Genomic DNA, 25,721 nt, shown 5'->3' with positions numbered 1-25,721 from the left:
ACCCACCGGACCCTCAATCTCAGTTTTCGGATGTTTTTGCCACTCTAAGGACCCGCAGGCCAGCTGGGCCTTCTGGCAGGACAGAGAGCCCCGGAATCCGACGTGGAGAGCTGGGTGTACGTCCCCATGAGGAGGCGGTCCCCACCTCCGCGGCTATCCCCTTGCGGGGAGCGGCAGCCGCGGGGCCTCAGAGAAGACACCAGGCTGGGCCCCCACGGCACAGCGGGAGCACGTCCCCCGCAGGCCACTTAGCGACGGCGGCCAGCCGGCGGACGGTTGGCTTGCGCGAGACGCTGCGGCCGCCCTGCTACCGGGTTCCTGGGAGGGCGTCCTGGAACCAGCGTCCACACCAAGCCCTTGGAAGGCCCAGGCGACAGAGGAGCCCCGTCAGGCAGGGGCCGAGGACGGTGACGGCCCGGGCGGGGAGGAGCGTGTCAGGCAGGGGCAGAGGACGGTGACAGGTGACAGGCCGGGCGGGAAGGAGTCAGTCAGGCAGGGGCCGTGGAGGAGACGGGCTGGGTAAGGGTTAGGGTTAGTGTCAGGGCACAAGTCACAATCGCAAAGACCTGGAAGCCACCCGAGTGCCCATCGACCCACGAGTGGGTAAATAAAATGTGGCGCGTGGACACCACGGAGTGCTATTCGGCTATGAGGAGCAGCGGTGAGGGGGCACCTCTCGTGGTTCTCCTGGCCAGAGCTGGAACCCGTTCCAGTAAGCCAAGTATCCCAAGAATGGACACACGAGCACCACGTGCTCGCGCTCACCAGCAAATGGGTACGAACCTGTCCCGACCCGCGGGACCTTGTTACTCGCGGGGGCGAGGGGGACCGTGCCTGAAAGAGATGAGCGAGAGAAAGGAACGAGACCAAGCGAATGATTGTTAAGGTCTACTTTACTTGGATTTTTAGTAGGTTTTATATACAGAAAACAAGGAAGTAGAAACAGAAAAATAGAGTGGGGGAATAATGAGGCTTTCCTGTGGGCTAATCAGCCCCAATCAGCATCCCAATGGCACCGGAAGCTCTTTGTGATGGATCTCTCAACCCCAACCTGGCAGGGGGTTGGGAACAATTGCAGGTTGCATGCCCTGGAGCAAGCATGGCATGGAATGCATTCTTCTTGGAACTACAGCTGGGGAGCTGGGTGCTATTTTCTAGGAGGAGGAGGCCCGTGCATAGGGCAAGTCGTTGGAATATGAAGGGTCTTAGTCTCTAACATCTCCCCCTATCTTTATTAATATGAGGGAGATTTACGCAGGTTGGTGGAGAGCCTGTCTTAGGCTACGCGATGGGCTTCTGCGACCAGCACCCCAAATATAAGATCGATATGGCGATTGAAATGTCGGTGAGGCCTCTGTCTTAGGCTATGTAGGTGGCATCCAGCTCCGGCACTTCTGATTATGAAGTGTGCCTCCGGGCATGGACCTACAATATTCCCGTCATGGAGTTACCTCACAGCTGGTGGGGTGTGCACCTGGTACGCGGCATCGCGATAATCCCGTCATGGGCGTCTCCACAGCCTTTGGAACCAACTGCGTTCCATGTCTGAGGCAAGGTCTGAGAAATTTAGACCTTTAGTGGGTGTGTTGGGAGACTCTTCATGGAGGTCTTCTCTGGAGCCTCTTAGTTCTAGCCGTTGGTAAAACACGGAGACCGATTTTTGTGTGGCTGCGTCTACCTGCGACTTGACAAAGTTGGTTAGTTTTTTGAATGCCCAAGGCCCAAAAGTGAGAAGCAACAAAAAACCTATAAACGGCCCTAAGACACTGGGAAGCAATGTGGATAGCCAGGGGGATGTGGAAAACCAATTTTGATACCATGCCTCACTTTGTTCCCTCTGTTTCTTTCTATTTTCAAGGCTTTGTCTAACTCTTTCAATACTATCTTCTACCAGGCCTGTTTTGTCTGCGTAGAAGCAGCATTCTTCTTTGAGTGCTGCGCACAAACCTCCCTCTTGGAGGAACACTAAATCTAAGCCTCTTCTATTTTGTAACACTACCTCAGAGAGTGAAGCGAGGGACTCCTTAAGATATTTTAGACCTTGCTGTAGCTCTCGGAGGTCATTATCGATGGCTACAGAGAGCTGTAGGTATTGTTGATTGGAGGTGACCAGAGAGGCTATGCCTGTTCCAGCCCCTGTGGCACCAAGGCCTAGAACAACTGCGAGTGTTATGGCCGTGATGGGCTCTCTTTTTTCCCGGGGCATTGTGGTGCCTCGCTCCCAAAACTGAAGTAACTCATTAGCAGGATGTACAGTGAGTCTGGGAAAGAGCATGACTAATACACAATACTCTCTATGCTCAAGAAACGTTGCAGAGACTACATACGGGGTAAGGCCAGAAGAACAAGCAAAATAGGAGGTGTTAGATGCCTGAATATACTGAAAAGTGGAGTTGACAGTAATTGACTGATTGCATATTTTCTCTAAGGGTGCGGGAGGGAGCATCCTTGGGCTAAGAAGGCAAAGACCTAGGCCTGTGACTTGGCTGAGTGTCAGGCCATCATGGGTCTCTAGACCCCATCTGAGTCTGCTGGTGTCATTAGTAAATAATGGCTCACCAAAAGTAGCGACGCCTTCATAGAAGGGAGGCCGGGGGGAGTAGCATACCCAACATTCCTGATATTCTGAATTATTGGCCTCTCGGATGGTCCTGACAGAGGCGTTGACTAAGGAGAGAATTAGTTCTGCCGAGGAAGGGGGCCCCTCGGGCAGGGTAGGTTGGTATAGGGAGGTGCTGAGCGGAGGAGGGGACACAGTTGGGGAGGAGGGTAGGTCCCTGGAGGGACCGTGAGGTCGAGGTGGGTGAAGGTTGTTATTAGGGCCTAATGCGACTGTAGGACCTCTGGGGAGGCTTTTAATTAACTTGATTTTAAATGTGAGACCAATATCTCTCCCAGATATGTAAAGTCTGAGCCCCCATTCAAATCTCCTGGACTGGTCCCAAGAAGCCTTTTTTCCAGCTTCAGTGAATGAAATTAACAGGGGGTTGCACCACTGGTTGCTACACTCTTTTTTAAAGGGGACCGGACCGCTGTTGAGGTGGTATGGGGAAGGGGATTTTCTTTTAACTGTTATATAGTCCCAGGAGGAGGAGGGGCTCCAGTAGGTATCGCCCGTAGTCTCACAGCCCCAGGAGGCACAAAAGAAGTCAGGGGCATAGCCACATGCTTCAGCAAGAGAACGGTCTCGATGAGCCCCAGGGCAAACATATATAGGGGCCATGGTTAGATAGGTTCTTCGAACCCCAGAGCTACAGCCTGGCCGAGAACTGGTGTCTGGTTCTCCCGTGTTAATGGGTTTTACCTGTGGTGCAAAATGTGAGGACGTGCCCCAATAGTCATGGGCTCTAAGGGCCAACACGCATAGGTCAATTTCTAGTGGATCCCATGGCGTAGTGGCAGAGAGGTGCGAGGAGGAATTGGCAACGTCTCCTGCCTCATTAATTATTTGCCATGTATAGTTGTAGACCTGGTGGATGTTGGCTGCGGTGGTGTTCTTGACCGTGGCCAGAACTAGGCACAGGAGGATCAGCGTCTTCTCTCGGGGAGTCATTGTATTTCTGGAAGAGAACAGAATTAAGAATTCTTCTCAGGGGATTCTCTGGGTGGGTTATATAACTTAATTACTCTTTCTGGTAGCCATCTGGCATTTCCTGCCTGGGTATCGTAGATGCAGGCATGTCCTTTTCCCCATATGAGGACAGGGTCAGGCCCCAGCCATTTGCCTGTAAGCGGCTCTTTTTATAAGGCCTGTGCATAAGTATCCGTGGTGGATGGGTGCCAAAGGCGGTCGGCAGCTGTTTTGCCGGCAGTGTCAAAGGTGAGAAAATTTAAAATGAACAGGGCATGATTAAGCAGGGTTTTGGAATTACCTGTCAAAGGGTACAAAATTCCTCTTCTCGATTGTAGTTTGGAGAGCATATTTTTAAACGTCTGATGAGCTCTCTCTACAATACCTTGGCCCTGAGGGTTATATGGAATGCCTGTAATATGCTTAATGCCTAACTGAGCACAAAAACTTTTGAAGTTGGAGCTGACGTATCTCGGGCCATTGTCAGTCTTAATAACTTTAGGCTGAGGGAGGGAGGTGAGACAGGCTATAATATGGTTGATAACGTGGCGGGTGGCCTCGCCTGTTTGTAGGGAAGCAAAGATAAATCCACTGCAAGTATCTATAGAGACATGTACATATTTAAGCTTTCCGAAAGGGGGGTAATGAGTGACATCCATCTGCCAGAGCTCCCCAGGGATCAGGCCGCGAGGGTTGACTCCTAGGTGTGGCTCAGGAAGAAGGGTAAAACAAGCCCTGCATTGGCGGACGATTTCTCTGGCCTGTTCTCTAGTAATGGAGAATTTAAGCCTGAGGGTATGGGCGTTGAGATGGTGTAAGTCATGAGCCTGGCGTGCAGCGCAGACAGGATCAACAGTGATATTGTGAACAGCACCTGCAACGCGAGTCGCCTGATCAACAAGATTATTTCCAGCTACTAGAGGCCCAGGAAGGCCAGTGTGGGCGCGAATATGGCCTATAAAAAAGGGCGCAGAATGGGAGTGAATGAGCCCTTGTAGTTGCTGGAACATTTGAGTGGTATTGTTGGAGGGCCGAATATGAGGCACAGTTTCCAAAGCGGCGACAGCATGAGCAACATAAGAACTATTAGTATACAAGTTAAATGGTGACTGATCTACGTTTTTGAAGACCGCGACTAAGGCTGCTAACTCAACGAGTTGAGCAGAGGAGAATCTGGTGGGAAAACTGCGGACCTGGCCATTAATGCTATAGGCCGCGGTGCCTGAGGAGGATCCGTCGGTAAAGACTAAGACGGCTCCTGGAATGGGGGAGACTCTTGTTTTCCTGGGAAATATTACAGGTGTCCGATAGAGGAACTGAATTAGTTTATCAGGGGGGTAATGATTATCTAGTTTGCCCTGGAAAGACGTACAGTTAACCGCCCAATCATCATCATTTTGTATTAGCCACCGAATTTGAGAAGCATTATAAGGGAGTATTATGATATCTGGATCCTTTCCAAAGAGCTTAAGGGAGTTTTCTCGCCCCAGGCGAATAATCTTAGCTACTAAGTAAGGGTAGGTGGGGAGGACTTTAGGGGAGGAAGCCGATAGGTGAACCCAAAAAAGAGGCTTGCCCTGCCAAAAGAGTCCCGTGGGTGAAAAGGGGGTGGGGAGGACAATAAAGTACAGGTGGGAATCTGGGGAGAAGTAGCCAATGGCCTGGGCATTTATGGCCTGCTCGACCAAATTAAGCGCTTGCTGCCCTTCTTTAGTTAGGGAGCGGGGAGAGGTTGGGTCAGTATCTCCCTGCAGGATGTCAAATAGGGGTTTTAACTGTCCTGTGGTGAGTTTTAAATATGGGCGAAGCCAATTAATGTCGCCTAGAAGACGCTGAAAATCATTAAGGCATTGAAGAGAGTCTTTCCTGATCTGTACTTTTTGGGAGAGGACCTTATTGGGGAATAATTCAAAACCTAGGAACAGGTGAGGGGGACAGACCTGAATCTTTTCGGGGGACAAGCGGAGGCCTCGAGCTTGTAAGGCCGAGACAACCTGCATAGTAACTTGATGTAAAGTTGCCTCGTCGGCTCTAGCAAAAAGAATGTCATCCATATAATGAATTATATATATTTGAGGATATTGAATTCTAAAAGAATCAATTGTCTGAGCTACATATTTTTGGCAAAGGGTAGGGCTGTTGGCCATGCCTTGAGGCAATACTCGCCACTGGAAACGCGGGGAGGGTCTTATATAATTTACTACCGGAAGACTGAAGGCAAAGCGCTTACAGTCATCTGGGTGCAATGGTATGGAGAAAAAGCAGTCTTTTAGGTCAATGACTATTTTATAGTAGCTTTTGGGGATAGCTACGGGCGAAGGCAAACCAGGCTGGAGTGCCCCCATGGGAACCATAGTTTGATTAACAGCCTGTAAGTCTTGTAGCAGCCGCCACTTGCCAGTCCTTTTTTGAATGACAAAAATAGGGGTGTTTTATGGTGAAGTAGAGGGCTCTATGTGTCTAGCAGCTAATTGTTTTTGCACCAACGCTGTAGCTGCGGCTAGCTTGTTAGATGGGAGGGGCCACTGATTGATCTAGACAGGTGAGTCATTTTTTTAAGTGATTTTATCTGCCTGAAGTGTAGGGGGATTAATGGCCCTTATAAAAAATGTTTTTTGAACCCTAGTCTTGATCTGTCTGATTTAGGGGGGGTGGTCAGGGGTGCTCTTAGTCCCTGACCCTCTTTGTCTAAGCCCTGTCTTGGGAGGAATCTCTGTTTAAGCATTTGGCTGGCTACAACTTTATTGGGGCTACACATAATGACATTCATTTGTGCAAGGATATTACGCCCCCATAAGTTAACAGGCAGTTTTGGGACTACAAAGGGTTGGGTGGTGCCTTTATTTCTTTCAGGGTCTTTTTATGTTAAAATTTTTGAGCTCTGGAGAGTATTATTAGACTGTCTTATACCTTGCAAGTGCGTAAGGGAAGGCTGTAGTGGCCATGATTTGGGCCAGGCGTTTTGGGCAATAACTGTGGAATTGGCGCCAGAATCAAGAAGGCCTTTAAAAAGTTTACCATTTAACTTTAACTGCAGGGTGGGTCGTTTTTTGGTGATAGCTTGGACCCAATAAAGATCAGAAGAGCCAGGGCAGGAAGCACCTCGGTTAGAGGCGATGGCTGGGAAGGATGTATTAAGGGGCAAGGGCAATGCCTGAGCTAAGCGCTGTCTCTTAGAGACACACACAGGGCCAGTAAGCGCGCTGGCTAAGATGTTAATCTCTCTGGTAAAGTCACTATCTACTATGGAAGGGTGGACTATGAGCCCTGCAAGAGTGGAGGAGGCTCGGCCTAGAATAAAAAAGAACATATTAGCTGGTGAGGGTCTAAATGAGCCAGTAGGCAAAATTTGAACACCATTTTCAGGTTTTAATATTGTGTCGGAGGAGGCACACAAGTCTACTCCGGCACTCCCTGTGGTGGCTCGGAGCAGTCTAGGGGCTGGGGATCCTCTTGTCGGCTGTTCCCCGAGGCCGACTGAAATTGAATAGGACGAGGGGCCCGGGGCTGGCCCCTCAGGCCGTTTTTTGAAAGGGGTGGCAAGGGATTTCTAAGGGCATCGGTCTTAGAACGGCACTCACTAGCCCAATGGTATTCCCTCTTGCAGCGAGGACAGAGGGAGGGGGGCCGAGTTGGCCTGCCTGGTGGTCCACTGAGGCTAGGGGCAGCAGAGGAGGTGGCTAAGGGACACTGTCTCACAAAGTGCCTTGGCTGACTACACTTAAAACAGCCTCTCTGTGCTGCAGTGCCTTGAATGGCAGCCCTGACCGCAAGCTGCACAGCCTGCGACACCTTATGGGCGAAGGGGTCAGCATTATTACACATTTTAATTATGTCATTAAGGTCTTTGTTTTTAAGTTTGCCCCTGAGGATGGCCTTGCAAGCGCTGTTAGCATTTTCATAGGCCAATTGTTTAATAAGTTTATTATTACCACCCTCTTGTCTGAGGGTCTTTTTAGCAGATTTTAAAAGCCTACTTATAAATTTACTAAAGCCCTCTTGAGCTCCCTGGGTGATTTTTGTCAGGGGAGTGAGAATAGATCCCGTAGAGGGAAGTGTTTGCCAGGCTCTGAAAGCGGCTGCGGCGGTCTGAGACAAAAGCCCGATTGGGAGTCTCCTTTGGCGCTGTTCAGTGGCAAACTTTTTTTGTCCGCTAAGTTTTTTAAGGGTCTAAGAGGCAGAATTGGGGTTTTTTAAATTATTATTAGCCGTAGTTTGACAACGGTCAAGAAAATCGGCTTTCTACGAGAGGAACTGTCTGCGAGAGAGGACTGCCTGAACCAGCCTGGTCTATTCTCTGGGGAGCAAGTAGCCGCCTCTTGAGGCTGCCTCTAGGAGGGAGTAGGTAAAGGGTGCATTGGGCCTATATGTCTTAACAGCGGAATTTAATTTTTTTAAAGTCTTAAGTTTTAGTCTGCGGAACTCAGTGGGCTCTGTAGTGGGCCCCGGGACTGCCTCTTTTGGGGGGTCATTACTATTACTTTTTTTTTCCCTCCCTTTCGTATCCTCATTATCTGAATTTTGGGGCGGGGACTGGCTCGAAGAAGGGGCGGTAAGGTCTCTTTGCCTATTAGACCTGGTAACTATCGGGAATGCTAGGGCTTTATGGGAGGATTTTAAGGATTTTTTATTTAAGGTGGCGTGTGACTGGGCGGTCTCTTGACGTGGGTGGCTAATGAAGACCGACTCTTTAAGCGTATCTTGGAGGGAGGACAAGTCTTTGGAAAGCTGGGCAAACTCTCTTTGAAGTTGTAAAACATCCTTTAATTGCGTAACCCTTTGACTTAAGTCTTCTTTGGTACGCAAAAGTAAGGGCATTGTAAGGGGAGGCATTAACGAAGGTGCGCAAATCTGGGGCGCGTAAGGAGGAGGCCATTCGGGATTGTGATATCGGGCCGCTTCCTCTCTGAGGGTTGCCTCTTCTGCGGGGTCGAGGGACTCTCGGAGGGGTTGTTTTTTGAACACCGGGTAATTAAATGCATGAGGGGCTGTACCCTCCGGTAAGGGAGGATAGAGGGTCTTGGTGTCTGGCCTACTAATCGGGGGCTCCTCTCTAGATGTTTGGAGCTCAGCTGAGGGGTCCTGAGGGGGCATATTAATACAAACTGAGGGGCAAGGGGAAGGACATGTTGGTCTCTTGAAATTATTAGGAGAAACCGGCCCTTCGGCTGTCTTTAAAGACGTTCTCGAAGCGGACCGCGACACGGGTCGGAGGCAGAATTCTGCTACTGAGAGCAGCTGCTTTTTATTGGGGTCTGAATCTGCCCCTTCAACAATATCTCTGATTAGTCCCCAGTACAAAAAAACAGATACAGGGACGGCATTTGGGCCCTGACTTAGAAGTAAATCATTTAAATCTCTACCTACTTTTTGCCATTTGTGTGGGTGAATCTCAGGTCCACCAATAATAAACCAAGGACAAGCACGATCAATGAACGCAAAAAACTTTACTAGATCCTTTTTCTTAACTCTAATTCCTCTCTCTCTGAGTGAGGCCTTGAGATCCTTAATAAAAACGGCCTCTTTAGACAATGAATGGCCCATCTCGATGGGGTGACAATGTAAAATTTTACTCACCAGACCGTCGACTCTGTGAGCGGCAGAACGAGGGTCTCTGTAGGGTTTCCTTCGGCCGAAGAGCACTCCGTGGCGTCATCCGACAAAAGTCCGTACCTCGAGCCCCACGTTGGGCGCCACTTGTCCCGACCCGCGGGACCTTGTTACTCGCGGGGGCGAGGGGGACCGTGCCTGAAAGAGATGAGCCAGAGAAAGGAACGAGACCAAGCGAATGATTGTTAAGGTCTACTTTACTTGGATTTTTAGTAGGTTTTATATACAGAAAACAAGGAAGTAGAAACAGAAAAATAGAGTGGGGGAATAATGAGGCTTTCCTGTGGGCTAATCAGCCCCAATCAGCATCCCAATGGCACCGGAAGCTCTTTGTGATGGATCTCTCAACCCCAACCTGGCAGGGGGTTGGGAACAATTGCAGGTGGCATGCCCTGGAGCAAGCATGGCATGGAATGCATTCTTCTTGGAACTACAGCTGGGGAGCTGGGTGCTATTTTCTAGGACGAGGAGGCCCGTGCATAGGGCAAGTCGTTGGAATATGAAGGGTCTTAGTCTCTAACACGAACCGATGGACACCTAAGTGGACACAGAGGAATCACCTTCTTCGGGTGGGTGTCGGGCGGGTGGGGGGAGGTGATGGGCATACACATCCATTAGGAATGGGGTGGGTACGCACCGACTGGGGGATGGGCGCACTTAAAGCTCTGACCCGAGGGGGGAGGCTGGGAGAGGGCAACGCACCCGACCTTAACATTGGTGCCCCCACAATATGCTGGAGCAACATGAGAGGTAAATGAATAAGAACACGGGGGGGGAGGGGGGCACGGGCAACACATGTCACCTTAATACTTGGACTCCCATCATCTGCTTGAAAAGAGAGAGAAAAGAAAATGCAATAATAGAGATAAGAGACACTTTTTAAAAATAATGAATCCGGCCGGGCGCTGTGGCTCACGCCTGTAATCCTAGCTCTTGGGAGGCCGAGGCGGGCGGATTGCTCAAGGTCAGGAGTTCAAAACCAGCCTGAGCAAGAGCGAGACCCCGTCTCTACTATAAATAGAAAGGAATTAATTGGCCAACTGATATATATATAAAAATTAGCGGGGCATGGTGGCGCATGCCTGCAGTCCCAGCTACCCGGGAGGCTGAGGCAGAAGGATCACTGGAGCCCAGGAGTTTGAAGTTGCTGTGAGCTAGGCTGACGCCACGGCACTCACTCTAGCCTGGGCACCAAACCGAGACTCTGTCTCAAAAAAAAAAAAAAAAAAAAATGAATCCGAAGAGAAAAGTAAAAGGAGGCCTGTGGAGCAGGTCTGGGTGTGACTCCGGATCCCCCAACATCAGGTGCCACCACCAAAGATTCCTACGTGTAGCCCATAGAACCCCAAAAGCAACGGGACGAGTTCTGGTCACATACTCCCTCAAAATGACATCCTGGCCTTCTTCTGGAACTCCCTCCCCTCTCAGACTCTCAAGGTTTCCTCCAGCGTGTCGGCTCCCACAGAGCAGACCTTTGGTCTGAGACCTGACTGTCCAGAAGCCACGCATGCTGCCGCGTGGCGGCGGTGTCGCGGCTCGGGACAAGAGGAGGCCCCACGGTGCGGGCTGGGGCGCCAGGCACCGCGGCGGACGCTGAGGGTGGGGGTCACCCCCACCCCGGGCCGCCCCCGCACTCCCAGAAACGCGACAGAACCAGAGGCAAAAAAAAAAAGAAGAAGCCTACGGCACCCGGTATTCCCGGGCGGTCTCCCATCCAAGTTCTAACCAGGCCCGAGCCTGCTTAGCTTCCGAGACCAGACGGGATCGGGCGCGTTCGGGGTGGTGTGGCCGTGGACGGCGGAGGGCGCCCCTGCCCCGCTCAAGAAGCCGAGCCTCTCTGCGCTTCCCCGCCGCCGCCTCCCGCCCCAGGCCCCGCGCCCGGTCGGGCCTGTTGAGTTCGCCGGCCGGGTCCCGCGGGCTCCGAGGGACGGGGGTGACAGGCGGGGCGGGCCGGGGTTGGGGGCTGTCTCTGTATACACACACACTCACACTCACACTCACTCACTCACTCACACTCACACAAGATGCGCCTCCACGGCTGGACCCGCCAAGGTGGAGACCTTCAAGCCCCCCTCCTCTCCTTGCCTGGCCTCCTTCACCTCCCCGCCCCCCACCCCCAGCTCGCACGGGCGGGAGGGGCGGGGCGCTTGCCCTTTGACCCCAGCCAGGGGCGGCCCTCCCCCACAACCCCTTTCAGCTGCGCCCCCCACCCTGTGGCCCGGCGGCCGCCTATTCCCCCGGGCCAGGGCTGGGGCACAGCGCACGGGGGAGGGGAGCCAGTGTATGGGGCGTCTCTCTCTCTCTCTCTCTCTCTCTCTCTCTCTCTCTCTCTCTCTCTCTCTCTCTCTCTCTCTCTCTCTCTCTCTCGGGATGTGTCCCATGGGTGGGGTGGGGTGGCGTGGTTTGTGGGGCGCTGAAGAAATCAGTCCCCTCCATCTCCTCCCTCTGGAAAACACCCAAGCCCTTGGAGAACTGCCCGCACCTCTACCTACCGTGGGGGCCGGGACCCTCCTCTTTGTCCTCCTGTGGCCCAGTCCAAGGGGCCTGGACCTGGCCGGGGCTGCACTGGACCCCAACCACCCTGGCGTGTGGACTCGCTAAAAATCGGCGATTAGATATTGGATTCCAGCGTCATTGAGGTCATTTCACTAATGAGTGCACCGCAAAGAGTTTCCTAATCCATCTGTGAGGGTGGCAACCGAAAGAGAATTTTAGAGCTGACAGAATAGGCGAGGAAAGGCATAGGAGATTTCCACACCCAGTAAGGAAGCCTTTCCCGAAGTGGAAGAAAGAAAGGAGCAAACAGAGACACCGGTAGCCCGCCCGGATCAGAGTCTCACTCACTCACACTCACACAAGATGCGCCTCCACGGCTGGACCCGCCAAGGTGGAGACCTTCAAGCCCCCCTCCTCTCCTTGCCTGGCCTCCTTCACCTCCCCGCCCCCCACCCCCAGCTCGCACGGGCGGGAGGGGCGGGGCGCTCGCCCTTTGACCCCAGCCAGGGGCGGCCCTCCCCCACAACCCCTTTCAGCTGCGCCCCCCACCCTGTGGCCCGGCGGCCGCCTATTCCCCCGGGCCAGGGCTGGGGCACAGCGCACGGGGGAGGGGAGCCAGTGTATGGGGCGTCTCTCTCTCTCTCTCTCTCTCTCTCTCTCTCTCTCTCTCTCTCTCTCTCTCTCTCTCTCTCTCGGGATGTGTCCCATGGGTGGGGTGGGGTGGCGTGGTTTGTGGGGCGCTGAAGAAATCAGTCCCCTCCATCTCCTCCCTCTGGAAAACACCCAAGCCCTTGGAGAACTGCCCGCACCTCTACCTACCGTGGGGGCCGGGACCCTCCTCTTTGTCCTCCTGTGGCCCAGTCCAAGGGGCCTGGACCTGGCCGGGGCTGCACTGGACCCCAACCACCCTGGCGTGTGGACTCGCTAAAAATCGGCGATTAGATATTGGATTCCAGCGTCATTGAGGTCATTTCACTAATGAGTGCACCGCAAAGAGTTTCCTAATCCATCTGTGAGGGTGGCAACCGAAAGAGAATTTTAGAGCTGACAGAATAGGCGAGGAAAGGCATAGGAGATTTCCACACCCAGTAAGGAAGCCTTTCCCGAAGTGGAAGAAAGAAAGGAGCAAACAGAGACACCGGTAGCCCGCCCGGATCAGAGTCTGCCCCTGAGAGAAAGTACCCTGACCAGGTTCTCCCGTGGGTGGGTCGCGAGCTAGCGGCATTCAGAAGAGCGAGGCCCGCAGTCTGTGCGGAAGACACCTGCACTCGGGTGTGTGTGGCGGCACAATTCACAAGCAGCTCCAGATGTTAAACCAAGGAGAAGCCAGGGAGTTCCCAACGCCCCAGGTGTCCTCAGCCCACGACTGGCTGCTGTGGGAATGCGAAGCCCGGCTCCTTGTCTCAGAGCGGGGCAACCAGGAGGTGTGATGTCCACCCCGGGGTTCCCAGGAGGATCAGACTGAAGCTGGGACTTGGCCTGAAAGTGTCCCCTCGCATGGCCACCCCCTTCCCCTTCCTGCTCCTCTACTCCTGGTGCCCCTCCATCCAGGGGCCAGACCTTAAAGAGTCACCCGCAAGAGAATCCTGGTCCCAAAGGAGCCTTCTGGGGGACCCCTGCTGAGAGAGGTTGTGGGCATGGCCCGCTGGGGCTCTGCCCGACCCAGGGCTGAGAGATGCAACCTCCCAGCTCTGGGTCCCTGCAGGAAGTGTTGGCAAGCACAGGGCCAGTCCTCCAAAGGCCCAGGTGCAGGGAGCCCAGGCCAAGCAGCCTGTGGAAGAAGCCACATGCTGTGCCACCCCGGGGAACACGACTGCAGGCCACGGCCCTTCCCACCTCCTCCTCCTCCTCCTCCTCCTCCTCCTCCTCCTCCTCCCACCCCGCCCCCGCCCCCGCCCCCACATGGCACAGGGCCCAGAGACACCTCAGACACTTGCTACCCAAAGTGCAAAGGGCATCAGTTGCTCCTCCAAACCCCCCCCCCCAGCCCAGCAGACCGCGTTGTCCAGCCAGCCACCGGGCCTCCCTGGGGTGCCCAGCACAAAAGTGCAGACACCCACCGGACCCTCAATCTCAGTTTTCGGATGTTTTTGCCACTCTAAGGACCCGCAGGCCAGCTGGGCCTTCTGGCAGGACAGAGAGCCCCGGAATCCGACGTGGAGAGCTGGGTGTACGTCCCCATGAGGAGGCGGTCCCCACCTCCGCGGCTATCCCCTTGCGGGGAGCGGCAGCCGCGGGGCCTCAGAGAAGACACCAGGCTGGGCCCCCACGGCACAGCGGGAGCACGTCCCCCGCAGGCCACTTAGCGATGGCGGCCAGCCGGCGGACGGTTGGGTTGCGCGAGACGCTGCGGCCGCCCTGCTACCGGGTTCCTGGGAGGGCGTCCTGGAACCAGCGTCCACACCAAGCCCTTGGAAGGCCCAGGCGACGGAGGAGCCCTGTCAGGCAGGGGCCGAGGACGGTGACGGCCTGGGCGGGGAGGAGCGTGTCAGGCAGGGGCAGAGGACGGTGACAGGTGATAGGCCGGGCGGGAAGGAGTCAGTCAGGCAGGGGCCGTGGAGGAGACGGGCTGGGTAAGGGTTAGGGTTAGTGTCAGGGCACAAGTCACAATCGCAAAGACCTGGAAGCCACCCGAGTGCCCATCGACCCACGAGTGGGTAAATAAAATGTGGCGCGTGGACACCACGGAGTGCTATTCGGCTATGAGGAGCAGCGGTGAGGGGGCACCTCTCGTGGTTCTCCTGGCCAGAGCTGGAACCCGTTCCAGTAAGCCAAGTATCCCAAGAATGGACACACGAGCATCACGTGCTCGCGCTCACCAGCAAATGGGTACGAACCGATGGACACCTAAGTGGACACAGAGGAATCACCTTCTTCGGGTGGGTGTCGGGCGGGTGGGGGGAGGAGATGGGCATACACATCCATTAGGAATGGGGTGGGTACGCACCGACTGGGGGATGGGCGCACTTGAAGCTCTGACCCACCGACTGGGGGATGGGCGCACTTGAAGCTCTGACCCGAGGGGGGAGGCTGGGAGAGGTCAACGCACCCGACCTTAACATTGGTGCCCCCACAATATGCTGGAGCAACATGAGAGGTAAATGAATAAGAACACGGGGGGGGGGAGGGGGGCACGGGCAACACATGTCACCTTAATACTTGGACTCCCATCATCTGCTTGAAAAGAGAGAGAAAAGAAAATGCAATAATAGAGATAAGAGACACTTTTTAAAAATAATGAATCCGGCCGGGCGCTGTGGCTCACGCCTGTAATCCTAGCTCTTGGGAGGCCGAGGCGGGCGGATTGCTCAAGGTCAGGAGTTCAAAACCAGCCTGAGCAAGAGCGAGACCCCGTCTCTACTATAAATAGAAAGGAATTAATTGGCCAACTGATATATATATAAAAATTAGCGGGGCATGGTGGCGCATGCCTGCAGTCCCAGCTACCCGGGAGGCTGAGGCAGAAGGATCACTGGAGCCCAGGAGTTTGAAGTTGCTGTGAGCTAGGCTGACGCCACGGCACTCACTCTAGCCTGGGCACCAAACCGAGACTCTGTCTCAAAAAAAAAAAAAAAAAAATGAATCCGAAGAGAAAAGTAAAAGGAGGCCTGTGGAGCAGGTCTGGGTGTGACTCCGGATCCCCCAACATCAGGTGCCACCACCAAAGATTCCTACGTGTAGCCCATAGAACCCCAAAAGCAACGGGACGAGTTCTGGTCACATACTCCCTCAAAATGACATCCTGGCCTTCTTCTGGAACTCCCTCCCCTCTCAGACTCTCAAGGTTTCCTCCAGCGTGTCGGCTCCCACAGAGCAGACCTTTGGTCTGAGACCTGACTGTCCAGAAGCCACGCATGCTGCCGCGTGGCGGCGGTGTCGCGGCTCGGGACAAGAGGAGGCCCCACGGTGCGGGCTGGGGCGCGCCAGGCACCGCGGCGGACGCTGAGGGTGGGGGTCACCCCCACCCCGGGCCGCCCCCGCACTCCCAGAAACGCGACAGAACCAGAGGCAAAAAAAAAAAGAAGAAGCCTACGGCACCCGGTATTCCCGGGCGGTCTCCCATCCAAGTTCTAACCAGGCCCGAGCCTGCTTAGCTTCCGAGACCAGACGGGATCGGGCGCGTTCGGGGTGGTGTGGCCGTGGACGGCGGAGGGCGCCCCTGCCCCGCTCAAGAAGCCGAGCCTCTCTGCGCTTCCCCGCCGCCTCCTCCCCCCGCCCCAGGCCCCGCGCCGGGTCGGGCCTGTTGAGTTCGCCGGCCGGGTCCCGCGAGCTCCGAGGGACGGGGGTGACAGGCGGGGCGGGCCGGGGTTGGGGGCTGTCTCTGTATACACACACACTCACACTCACACTCACTCACTCACTCACACTCACACAAGATGCGCCTCCACGGCTGGACCCGCCAAGGTGGAGACCTTCAAGCCCCCCTCCTCTCCTTGCCTGGCCTCCTTCACCTCCCCGCCCCCCACCCCCAGCTCGCACGGGCGGGAGGGGCGGGGCGCTCGCCCTTTGACCCCAGCCAGGGGCGGCCCTCCCCCACAACCCCTTTCAGCTGCGCCCCCCACCCTGTGGCCCGGCGGCCGCCTATTCCCCCGGGCCAGGGCTGGGGCACAGCGCACGGGGGAGGGGAGCCAGTGTATGGGGCGTCTCTCTCTCTCTCTCTCTCTCTCTCTCTCTCTCTCTCTCTCTCTCTCTCTCTCTCTCTCTCTCGGGATGTGTCCCATGGGTGGGGTGGGGTGGCGTGGTTTGTGGGGCGCTGAAGAAATCAGTCCCCTCCATCTCCTCCCTCTGGAAAACACCCAAGCCCTTGGAGAACTGCCCGCACCTCTACCTACCGTGGGGGCCGGGACCCTCCTCTTTGTCCTCCTGTGGCCCAGTCCAAGGGGCCTGGACCTGGCCGGGGCTGCACTGGACCCCAACCACCCTGGCGTGTGGACTCGCTAAAAATCGGCGATTAGATATTGGATTCCAGCGTCATTGAGGTCATTTCACTAATGAGTGCACCGCAAAGAGTTTCCTAATCCATCTGTGAGGGTGGCAACCGAAAGAGAATTTTAGAGCTGACAGAATAGGCGAGGAAAGGCATAGGAGATTTCCACACCCAGTAAGAAAGCCTTTCCCGAAGTGGAAGAAAGAAAGGAGCAAACAGAGACACCGGTAGCCCGCCCGGATCAGAGTCTGCCCCTGAGAGAAAGTACCCTGACCAGGTTCTCCCGTGGGTGGGTCGCGAGCTAGCGGCATTCAGAAGAGCGAGGCCCGCAGTCTGTGCGGAAGACACCTGCACTCGGGTGTGTGTGGCGGCACAATTCACAAGCAGCTCCAGATGTTAAACCAAGGAGAAGCCAGGGAGTTCCCAACGCCCCAGGTGTCCTCAGCCCACGACTGGCTGCTGTGGGAATGCGAAGCCCGGCTCCTTGTCTCAGAGCGGGGCAACCAGGAGGTGTGATGTCCACCCCGGGGTTCCCAGGAGGATCAGACTGAAGCTGGGACTTGGCCTGAAAGTGTCCCCTCGCATGGCCACCCCCTTCCCCTTCCTGCTCCTCTACTCCTGGTGCCCCTCCATCCAGGGGCCAGACCTTAAAGAGTCACCCGCAAGAGAATCCTGGTCCCAAAGGAGCCTTCTGGGGGACCCCTGCTGAGAGAGGTTGTGGGCATGGCCCGCTGGGGCTCTGCCCGACCCAGGGCTGAGAGATGCAACTTCCCAGCTCTGGGTCCCTGCAGGAAGTGTTGGCAAGCACAGGGCCAGTCCTCCAAAGGCCCAGGTGCAGGGAGCCCAGGCCAAGCAGCCTGTGGAAGAAGCCACATGCTGTGCCACCCCGGGGAACACGACTGCAGGCCACGGCCCTTCCCACCTCCTCCTCCTCCTCCTCCTCCTCCTCCTCCTCCTCCCACCCCGCCCCCGCCCCCGCCCCCACATGGCACAGGGCCCAGAGACACCTCAGACACTTGCTACCCAAAGTGCAAAGGGCATCAGTTGCTCCTCCAAACCCCCCCCCCAGCCCAGCAGACCGCGTTGTCCAGCCAGCCACCGGGCCTCCCTGGGGTGCCCAGCACAAAAGTGCAGACACCCACCGGACCCTCAATCTCAGTTTTCGGATGTTTTTGCCACTCTAAGGACCCGCAGGCCAGCTGGGCCTTCTGGCAGGACAGAGAGCCCCGGAATCCGACGTGGAGAGCTGGGTGTACGTCCCCATGAGGAGGCGGTCCCCACCTCCGCGGCTATCCCCTTGCGGGGAGCGGCAGCCGCGGGGCCTCAGAGAAGACACCAGGCTGGGCCCCCACGGCACAGCGGGAGCACGTCCCCCGCAGGCCACTTAGCGATGGCGGCCAGCCGGCGGACGGTTGGGTTGCGCGAGACGCTGCGGCCGCCCTGCTACCGGGTTCCTGGGAGGGCGTCCTGGAACCAGCGTCCACACCAAGCCCTTGGAAGGCCCAGGCGACGGAGGAGCCCCGTCAGGCAGGGGCCGAGGACGGTGACGGCCCGGGCGGGGAGGAGCGTGTCAGGCAGGGGCAGAGGACGGTGACAGGTGATAGGCCGGGCGGGAAGGAGTCAGTCAGGCAGGGGCCGTGGAGGAGACGGGCTGGGTAAGGGTTAGGGTTAGTGTCAGGGCACAAGTCACAATCGCAAAGACCTGGAAGCCACCCGAGTGCCCATCGACCCACGAGTGGGTAAATAAAATGTGGCACGTGGACACCACGGAGTGCTATTCGGCTATGAGGAGCAGCGGTGAGGGGGCACCTCTCGTGGTTCTCCTGGCCAGAGCTGGAACCCGTTCCAGTAAGCCAAGTATCCCAAGAATGGACACACGAGCACCACGTGCTCGCGCTCACCAGCAAATGGGTACGAACCGATGGACACCTAAGTGGACACAGAGGAATCACCTTCTTCGGGTGGGTGTCGGGCGGGTGGGGGGAGGGGATGGGCATACACATCCATTAGGAATGGGGTGGGTACGCACCGACTGGGGGATGGGCGCACTTGAAGCTCTGACCCGAGGGGGGAGGCTGGGAGAGGGCAACGCACCCGACCTTAACATTGGTGCCCCCACAATATGCTGGAGCAACATGAGAGGTAAATGAATAAGAACACGGGGGGGGGAGGGGGGCACGGGCAACACATGTCACCTTAATACTTGGACTCCCATCATCTGCTTGAAAAGAGAGAGAAAAGAAAATGCAATAATAGAGATAAGAGACACTTTTTAAAAATAATGAATCCGGCCGGGCGCTGTGGCTCACGCCTGTAATCCTAGCTCTTGGGAGGCCGAGGCGGGCGGATTGCTCAAGGTCAGGAGTTCAAAACCAGCCTGAGCAAGAGCGAGACCCCGTCTCTACTATAAATAGAAAGGAATTAATTGGCCAACTGATATATATATAAAAATTAGCGGGGCATGGTGGCGCATGCCTGCAGTCCCAGCTACCCGGGAGGCTGAGGCAGAAGGATCACTGGAGCCCAGGAGTTTGAAGTTGCTGTGAGCTAGGCTGACGCCACGGCACTCACTCTAGCCTGGGCACCAAACCGAGACTCTGTCTCAAAAAAAAAAAAAAAAAAATGAATCCGAAGAGAAAAGTAAAAGGAGGCCTGTGGAGCAGGTCTGGGTGTGACTCCGGATCCCCCAACATCAGGTGCCACCACCAAAGATTCCTACGTGTAGCCCATAGAACCCCAAAAGCAACGGGACGAGTTCTGGTCACATACTCCCTCAAAATGACATCCTGGCCTTCTTCTGGAACTCCCTCCCCTCTCAGACTCTCAAGGTTTCCTCCAGCGTGTCGGCTCCCACAGAGCAGACCTTTGGTCTGAGACCTGACTGTCCAGAAGCCACGCATGCTGCCGCGTGGCGGCGGTGTCGCGGCTCGGGACAAGAGGAGGCCCCACGGTGCGGGCTGGGGCGCGCCAGGCACCGCGGCGGACGCTGAGGGTGGGGGTCACCCCCACCCCGGGCCGCCCCCGCACTCCCAGAAACGCGACAGAACCAGAGGCAAAAAAAAAAAGAAGAAGCCTACGGCACCCGGTATTCCCGGGCGGTCTCCCATCCAAGTTCTAACCAGGCCCGAGCCTGCTTAGCTTCCGAGACCAGACGGGATCGGGCGCGTTCGGGGTGGTGTGGCCGTGGACGGCGGAGGGCGCCCCTGCCCCGCTCAAGAAGCCGAGCCTCTCTGCGCTTCCCCGCCGCCTCCTCCCCCCGCCCCAGGCCCCGCGCCGGGTCGGGCCTGTTGAGTTCGCCGGCCGGGTCCCGCGGGCTCCGAGGGACGGGGGTGACAGGCGGGGCGGGCCGGGGTTGGGGGCTGTCTCTGTATACACACACACTCACACTCACACTCACTCACTCACTCACACTCACACAAGATGCGCCTCCACGGCTGGACCCGCCAAGGTGGAGACCTTCAAGCCCCCCTCCTCTCCTTGCCTGGCCTCCTTCACCTCCCCGCCCCCCACCCCCAGCTCGCACGGGCGGGAGGGGCGGGGCGCTCGCCCTTTGACCCCAGCCAGGGGCGGCCCTCCCCCACAACCCCTTTCAGCTGCGCCCCCCACCCTGTGGCCCGGCGGCCGCCTATTCCCCCGGGCCAGGGCTGGGGCACAGCGCACGGGGGAGGGGAGCCAGTGTATGGGGCGTCTCTCTCTCTCTCTCTCTTCTCTCTCTCTCTCTCTCTCTCTCTCTCTCTCTCTCTCTCTCTCTCTCGGGATGTGTCCCATGGGTGGGGTGGGGTGGCGTGGTTTGTGGGGCGCTGAAGAAATCAGTCCCCTCCATCTCCTCCCTCTGGAAAACACCCAAGCCCTTGGAGAACTGCCCGCACCTCTACCTACCGTGGGGGCCGGGACCCTCCTCTTTGTCCTCCTGTGGCCCAGTCCAAGGGGCCTGGACCTGGCCGGGGCTGCACTGGACCCCAACCACCCTGGCGTGTGGACTCGCTAAAAATCGGCGATTAGATATTGGATTCCAGCGTCATTGAGGTCATTTCACTAATGAGTGCACCGCAAAGAGTTTCCTAATCCATCTGTGAGGGTGGCAACCGAAAGAGAATTTTAGAGCTGACAGAATAGGCGAGGAAAGGCATAGGAGATTTCCACACCCAGTAAGGAAGCCTTTCCCGAAGTGGAAGAAAGAAAGGAGCAAACAGAGACACCGGTAGCCCGCCCGGATCAGAGTCTGCCCCTGAGAGAAAGTACCCTGACCAGGTTCTCCCGTGGGTGGGTCGCGAGCTAGCGGCATTCAGAAGAGCGAGGCCCGCAGTCTGTGCGGAAGACACCTGCACTCGGGTGTGTGTGGCGGCACAATTCACAAGCAGCTCCAGATGTTAAACCAAGGAGAAGCCAGGGAGTTCCCAACGCCCCAGGTGTCCTCAGCCCACGACTGGCTGCTGTGGGAATGCGAAGCCCGGCTCCTTGTCTCAGAGCGGGGCAACCAGGAGGTGTGATGTCCACCCCGGGGTTCCCAGGAGGATCAGACTGAAGCTGGGACTTGGCCTGAAAGTGTCCCCTCGCATGGCCACCCCCTTCCCCTTCCTGCTCCTCTACTCCTGGTGCCCCTCCATCCAGGGGCCAGACCTTAAAGAGTCACCCGCAAGAGAATCCTGGTCCCAAAGGAGCCTTCTGGGGGACCCCTGCTGAGAGAGGTTGTGGGCATGGCCCGCTGGGGCTCTGCCCGACCCAGGGCTGAGAGATGCAACCTCCCAGCTCTGGGTCCCTGCAGGAAGTGTTGGCAAGCACAGGGCCAGTCCTCCAAAGGCCCAGGTGCAGGGAGCCCAGGCCAAGCAGCCTGTGGAAGAAGCCACATGCTGTGCCACCCCGGGGAACACGACTGCAGGCCACGGCCCTTCCCACCTCCTCCTCCTCCTCCTCCTCCTCCTCCTCCTCCTCCTCCCACCCCGCCCCCGCCCCCGCCCCCACATGGCACAGGGCCCAGAGACACCTCAGACACTTGCTACCCAAAGTGCAAAGGGCATCAGTTGCTCCTCCAAACCCCCCCCCCAGCCCAGCAGACCGCGTTGTCCAGCCAGCCACCGGGCCTCCCTGGGGTGCCCAGCACAAAAGTGCAGACACCCACCGGACCCTCAATCTCAGTTTTCGGATGTTTTTGCCACTCTAAGGACCCGCAGGCCAGCTGGGCCTTCTGGCAGGACAGAGAGCCCCGGAATCCGACGTGGAGAGCTGGGTGTACGTCCCCATGAGGAGGCGGTCCCCACCTCCGCGGCTATCCCCTTGCGGGGAGCGGCAGCCGCGGGGCCTCAGAGAAGACACCAGGCTGGGCCCCCACGGCACAGCGGGAGCACGTCCCCCGCAGGCCACTTAGCGATGGCGGCCAGCCGGCGGACGGTTGGGTTGCGCGAGACGCTGCGGCCGCCCTGCTACCGGGTTCCTGGGAGGGCGTCCTGGAACCAGCGTCCACACCAAGCCCTTGGAAGGCCCAGGCGACGGAGGAGCCCCGTCAGGCAGGGGCCGAGGACGGTGACGGCCCGGGCGGGGAGGAGCGTGTCAGGCAGGGGCAGAGGACGGTGACAGGTGATAGGCCGGGCGGGAAGGAGTCAGTCAGGCAGGGGCCGTGGAGGAGACGGGCTGGGTAAGGGTTAGGGTTAGTGTCAGGGCACAAGTCACAATCGCAAAGACCTGGAAGCCACCCGAGTGCCCATCGACCCACGAGTGGGTAAATAAAATGTGGCGCGTGGACACCACGGAGTGCTATTCGGCTATGAGGAGCAGCGGTGAGGGGGCACCTCTCGTGGTTCTCCTGGCCAGAGCTGGAACCCGTTCCAGTAAGCCAAGTATCCCAAGAATGGACACACGAGCACCACGTGCTCGCGCTCACCAGCAAATGGGTACGAACCGATGGACACCTAAGTGGACACAGAGGAATCACCTTCTTCGGGTGGGTGTCGGGCGGGTGGGGGGAGGGGATGGGCATACACATCCATTAGGAATGGGGTGGGTACGCACCGACTGGGGGATGGGCGCACTTGAAGCTCTGACCCGAGGGGGGAGGCTGGGAGAGGGCAACGCACCCGACCTTAACATTGGTGCCCCCACAATATGCTGGAGCAACATGAGAGGTAAATGAATAAGAACACGGGGGGGGGGGAGGGGGGCACGGGCAACACATGTCACCTTAATACTTGGACTCCCATCATCTGCTTGAAAAGAGAGAGAAAAGAAAATGCAATAATAGAGATAAGAGACACTTTTTAAAAATAATGAATCCGGCCGGGCGCTGTGGCTCACGCCTGTAATCCTAGCTCTTGGGAGGCCGAGGCGGGCGGATTGCTCAAGGTCAGGAGTTCAAAACCAGCCTGAGCAAGAGCGAGACCCCGTCTCTACTATAAATAGAAAGGAATTAATTGGCCAACTGATATATATATAAAAATTAGCGGGGCATGGTGGCGCATGCCTGCAGTCCCAGCTACCCGGGAGGCTGAGGCAGAAGGATCACTGGAGCCCAGGAGTTTGAAGTTGCTGTGAGCTAGGCTGACGCCACGGCACTCACTCTAGCCTGGGCACCAAACCGAGACTCTGTCTCAAAAAAAAAAAAAAAAAAATGAATCCGAAGAGAAAAGTAAAAGGAGGCCTGTGGAGCAGGTCTGGGTGTGACTCCGGATCCCCCAACATCAGGTGCCACCACCAAAGATTCCTACGTGTAGCCCATAGAACCCCAAAAGCAACGGGACGAGTTCTGGTCACATACTCCCTCAAAATGACATCCTGGCCTTCTTCTGGAACTCCCTCCCCTCTCAGACTCTCAAGGTTTCCTCCAGCGTGTCGGCTCCCACAGAGCAGACCTTTGGTCTGAGACCTGACTGTCCAGAAGCCACGCATGCTGCCGCGTGGCGGCGGTGTCGCGGCTCGGGACAAGAGGAGGCCCCACGGTGCGGGCTGGGGCGCGCCAGGCACCGCGGCGGACGCTGAGGGTGGGGGTCACCCCCACCCCGGGCCGCCCCCGCACTCCCAGAAACGCGACAGAACCAGAGGCAAAAAAAAAAAGAAGAAGCCTACGGCACCCGGTATTCCCGGGCGGTCTCCCATCCAAGTTCTAACCAGGCCCGAGCCTGCTTAGCTTCCGAGACCAGACGGGATCGGGCGCGTTCGGGGTGGTGTGGCCGTGGACGGCGGAGGGCGCCCCTGCCCCGCTCAAGAAGCCGAGCCTCTCTGCGCTTCCCCGCCGCCGCCTCCCGCCCCAGGCCCCGCGCCGGGTCGGGCCTGTTGAGTTCGCCGGCCGGGTCCCGCGGGCTCCGAGGGACGGGGGTGACAGGCGGGGCGGGCCGGGGTTGGGGGCTGTCTCTGTATACACACACACTCACACTCACACTCACTCACTCACTCACACTCACACAAGATGCGCCTCCACGGCTGGACCCGCCAAGGTGGAGACCTTCAAGCCCCCCTCCTCTCCTTGCCTGGCCTCCTTCACCTCCCCGCCCCCCACCCCCAGCTCGCACGGGCGGGAGGGGCGGGGCGCTCGCCCTTTGACCCCAGCCAGGGGCGGCCCTCCCCCACAACCCCTTTCAGCTGCGCCCCCCACCCTGTGGCCCGGCGGCCGCCTATTCCCCCGGGCCAGGGCTGGGGCACAGCGCACGGGGGAGGGGAGCCAGTGTATGGGGCGTCTCTCTCTCTCTCTCTCTCTCTCTCTCTCTCTCTCTCTCTCTCTCTCTCTCTCTCTCTCTCTCTCTCGGGATGTGTCCCATGGGTGGGGTGGGGTGGCGTGGTTTGTGGGGCGCTGAAGAAATCAGTCCCCTCCATCTCCTCCCTCTGGAAAACACCCAAGCCCTTGGAGAACTGCCCGCACCTCTACCTACCGTGGGGGCCGGGACCCTCCTCTTTGTCCTCCTGTGGCCCAGTCCAAGGGGCCTGGACCTGGCCGGGGCTGCACTGGACCCCAACCACCCTGGCGTGTGGACTCGCTAAAAATCGGCGATTAGATATTGGATTCCAGCGTCATTGAGGTCATTTCACTAATGAGTGCACCGCAAAGAGTTTCCTAATCCATCTGTGAGGGTGGCAACCGAAAGAGAATTTTAGAGCTGACAGAATAGGCGAGGAAAGGCATAGGAGATTTCCACACCCAGTAAGGAAGCCTTTCCCGAAGTGGAAGAAAGAAAGGAGCAAACAGAGACACCGGTAGCCCGCCCGGATCAGAGTCTGCCCCTGAGAGAAAGCACCCTGACCAGGTTCTCCCGTGGGTGGGTCGCGAGCTAGCGGCATTCAGAAGAGCGAGGCCCGCAGTCTGTGCGGAAGACACCTGCACTCGGGTGTGTGTGGCGGCACAATTCACAAGCAGCTCCAGATGTTAAACCAAGGAGAAGCCAGGGAGTTCCCAACGCCCCAGGTGTCCTCAGCCCACGACTGGCTGCTGTGGGAATGCGAAGCCCGGCTCCTTGTCTCAGAGCGGGGCAACCAGGAGGTGTGATGTCCACCCCGGGGTTCCCAGGAGGATCAGACTGAAGCTGGGACTTGGCCTGAAAGTGTCCCCTCGCATGGCCACCCCCTTCCCCTTCCTGCTCCTCTACTCCTGGTGCCCCTCCATCCAGGGGCCAGACCTTAAAGAGTCACCCGCAAGAGAATCCTGGTCCCAAAGGAGCCTTCTGGGGGACCCCTGCTGAGAGAGGTTGTGGGCATGGCCCGCTGGGGCTCTGCCCGACCCAGGGCTGAGAGATGCAACCTCCCAGCTCTGGGTCCCTGCAGGAAGTGTTGGCAAGCACAGGGCCAGTCCTCCAAAGGCCCAGGTGCAGGGAGCCCAGGCCAAGCAGCCTGTGGAAGAAGCCACATGCTGTGCCACCCCGGGGAACACGACTGCAGGCCACGGCCCTTCCCACCTCCTCCTCCTCCTCCTCCTCCTCCTCCTCCTCCTCCTCCCACCCCGCCCCCGCCCCCGCCCCCACATGGCACAGGGCCCAGAGACACCTCAGACACTTGCTACCCAAAGTGCAAAGGGCATCAGTTGCTCCTCCAAACCCCCCCCCCAGCCCAGCAGACCGCGTTGTCCAGCCAGCCACCGGGCCTCCCTGGGGTGCCCAGCACAAAAGTGCAGACACCACCCACCGGACCCTCAATCTCAGT

At 57.4% G+C, this 25,721-nt stretch overlaps 4 pseudogenes; all 4 read right to left on the bottom strand.

Moving 5' to 3' along the window:
* Positions 1-10,858: 10,858 nt before the first annotated feature.
* Positions 10,859-10,977, bottom strand: LOC142876709 (uncharacterized; annotated as a pseudogene).
* Positions 10,978-15,703: 4,726 nt separating this feature from the next.
* Positions 15,704-15,822, bottom strand: LOC142876708 (uncharacterized; annotated as a pseudogene).
* A 3,852-nt stretch (positions 15,823-19,674) lies between these two features.
* Positions 19,675-19,793, bottom strand: LOC142876707 (uncharacterized; annotated as a pseudogene).
* Positions 19,794-23,653: 3,860 nt separating this feature from the next.
* Positions 23,654-23,772, bottom strand: LOC142876706 (uncharacterized; annotated as a pseudogene).
* Positions 23,773-25,721: the final 1,949 nt, after the last annotated feature.

This window comes from Microcebus murinus, chromosome 15 (genome assembly GCF_040939455.1).
Source record: "Microcebus murinus isolate Inina chromosome 15, M.murinus_Inina_mat1.0, whole genome shotgun sequence".
Classification (NCBI taxonomy): Eukaryota; Metazoa; Chordata; class Mammalia; order Primates; family Cheirogaleidae; genus Microcebus; species Microcebus murinus.
This window is presented reverse-complemented; position numbering and strand designations above follow the sequence as displayed.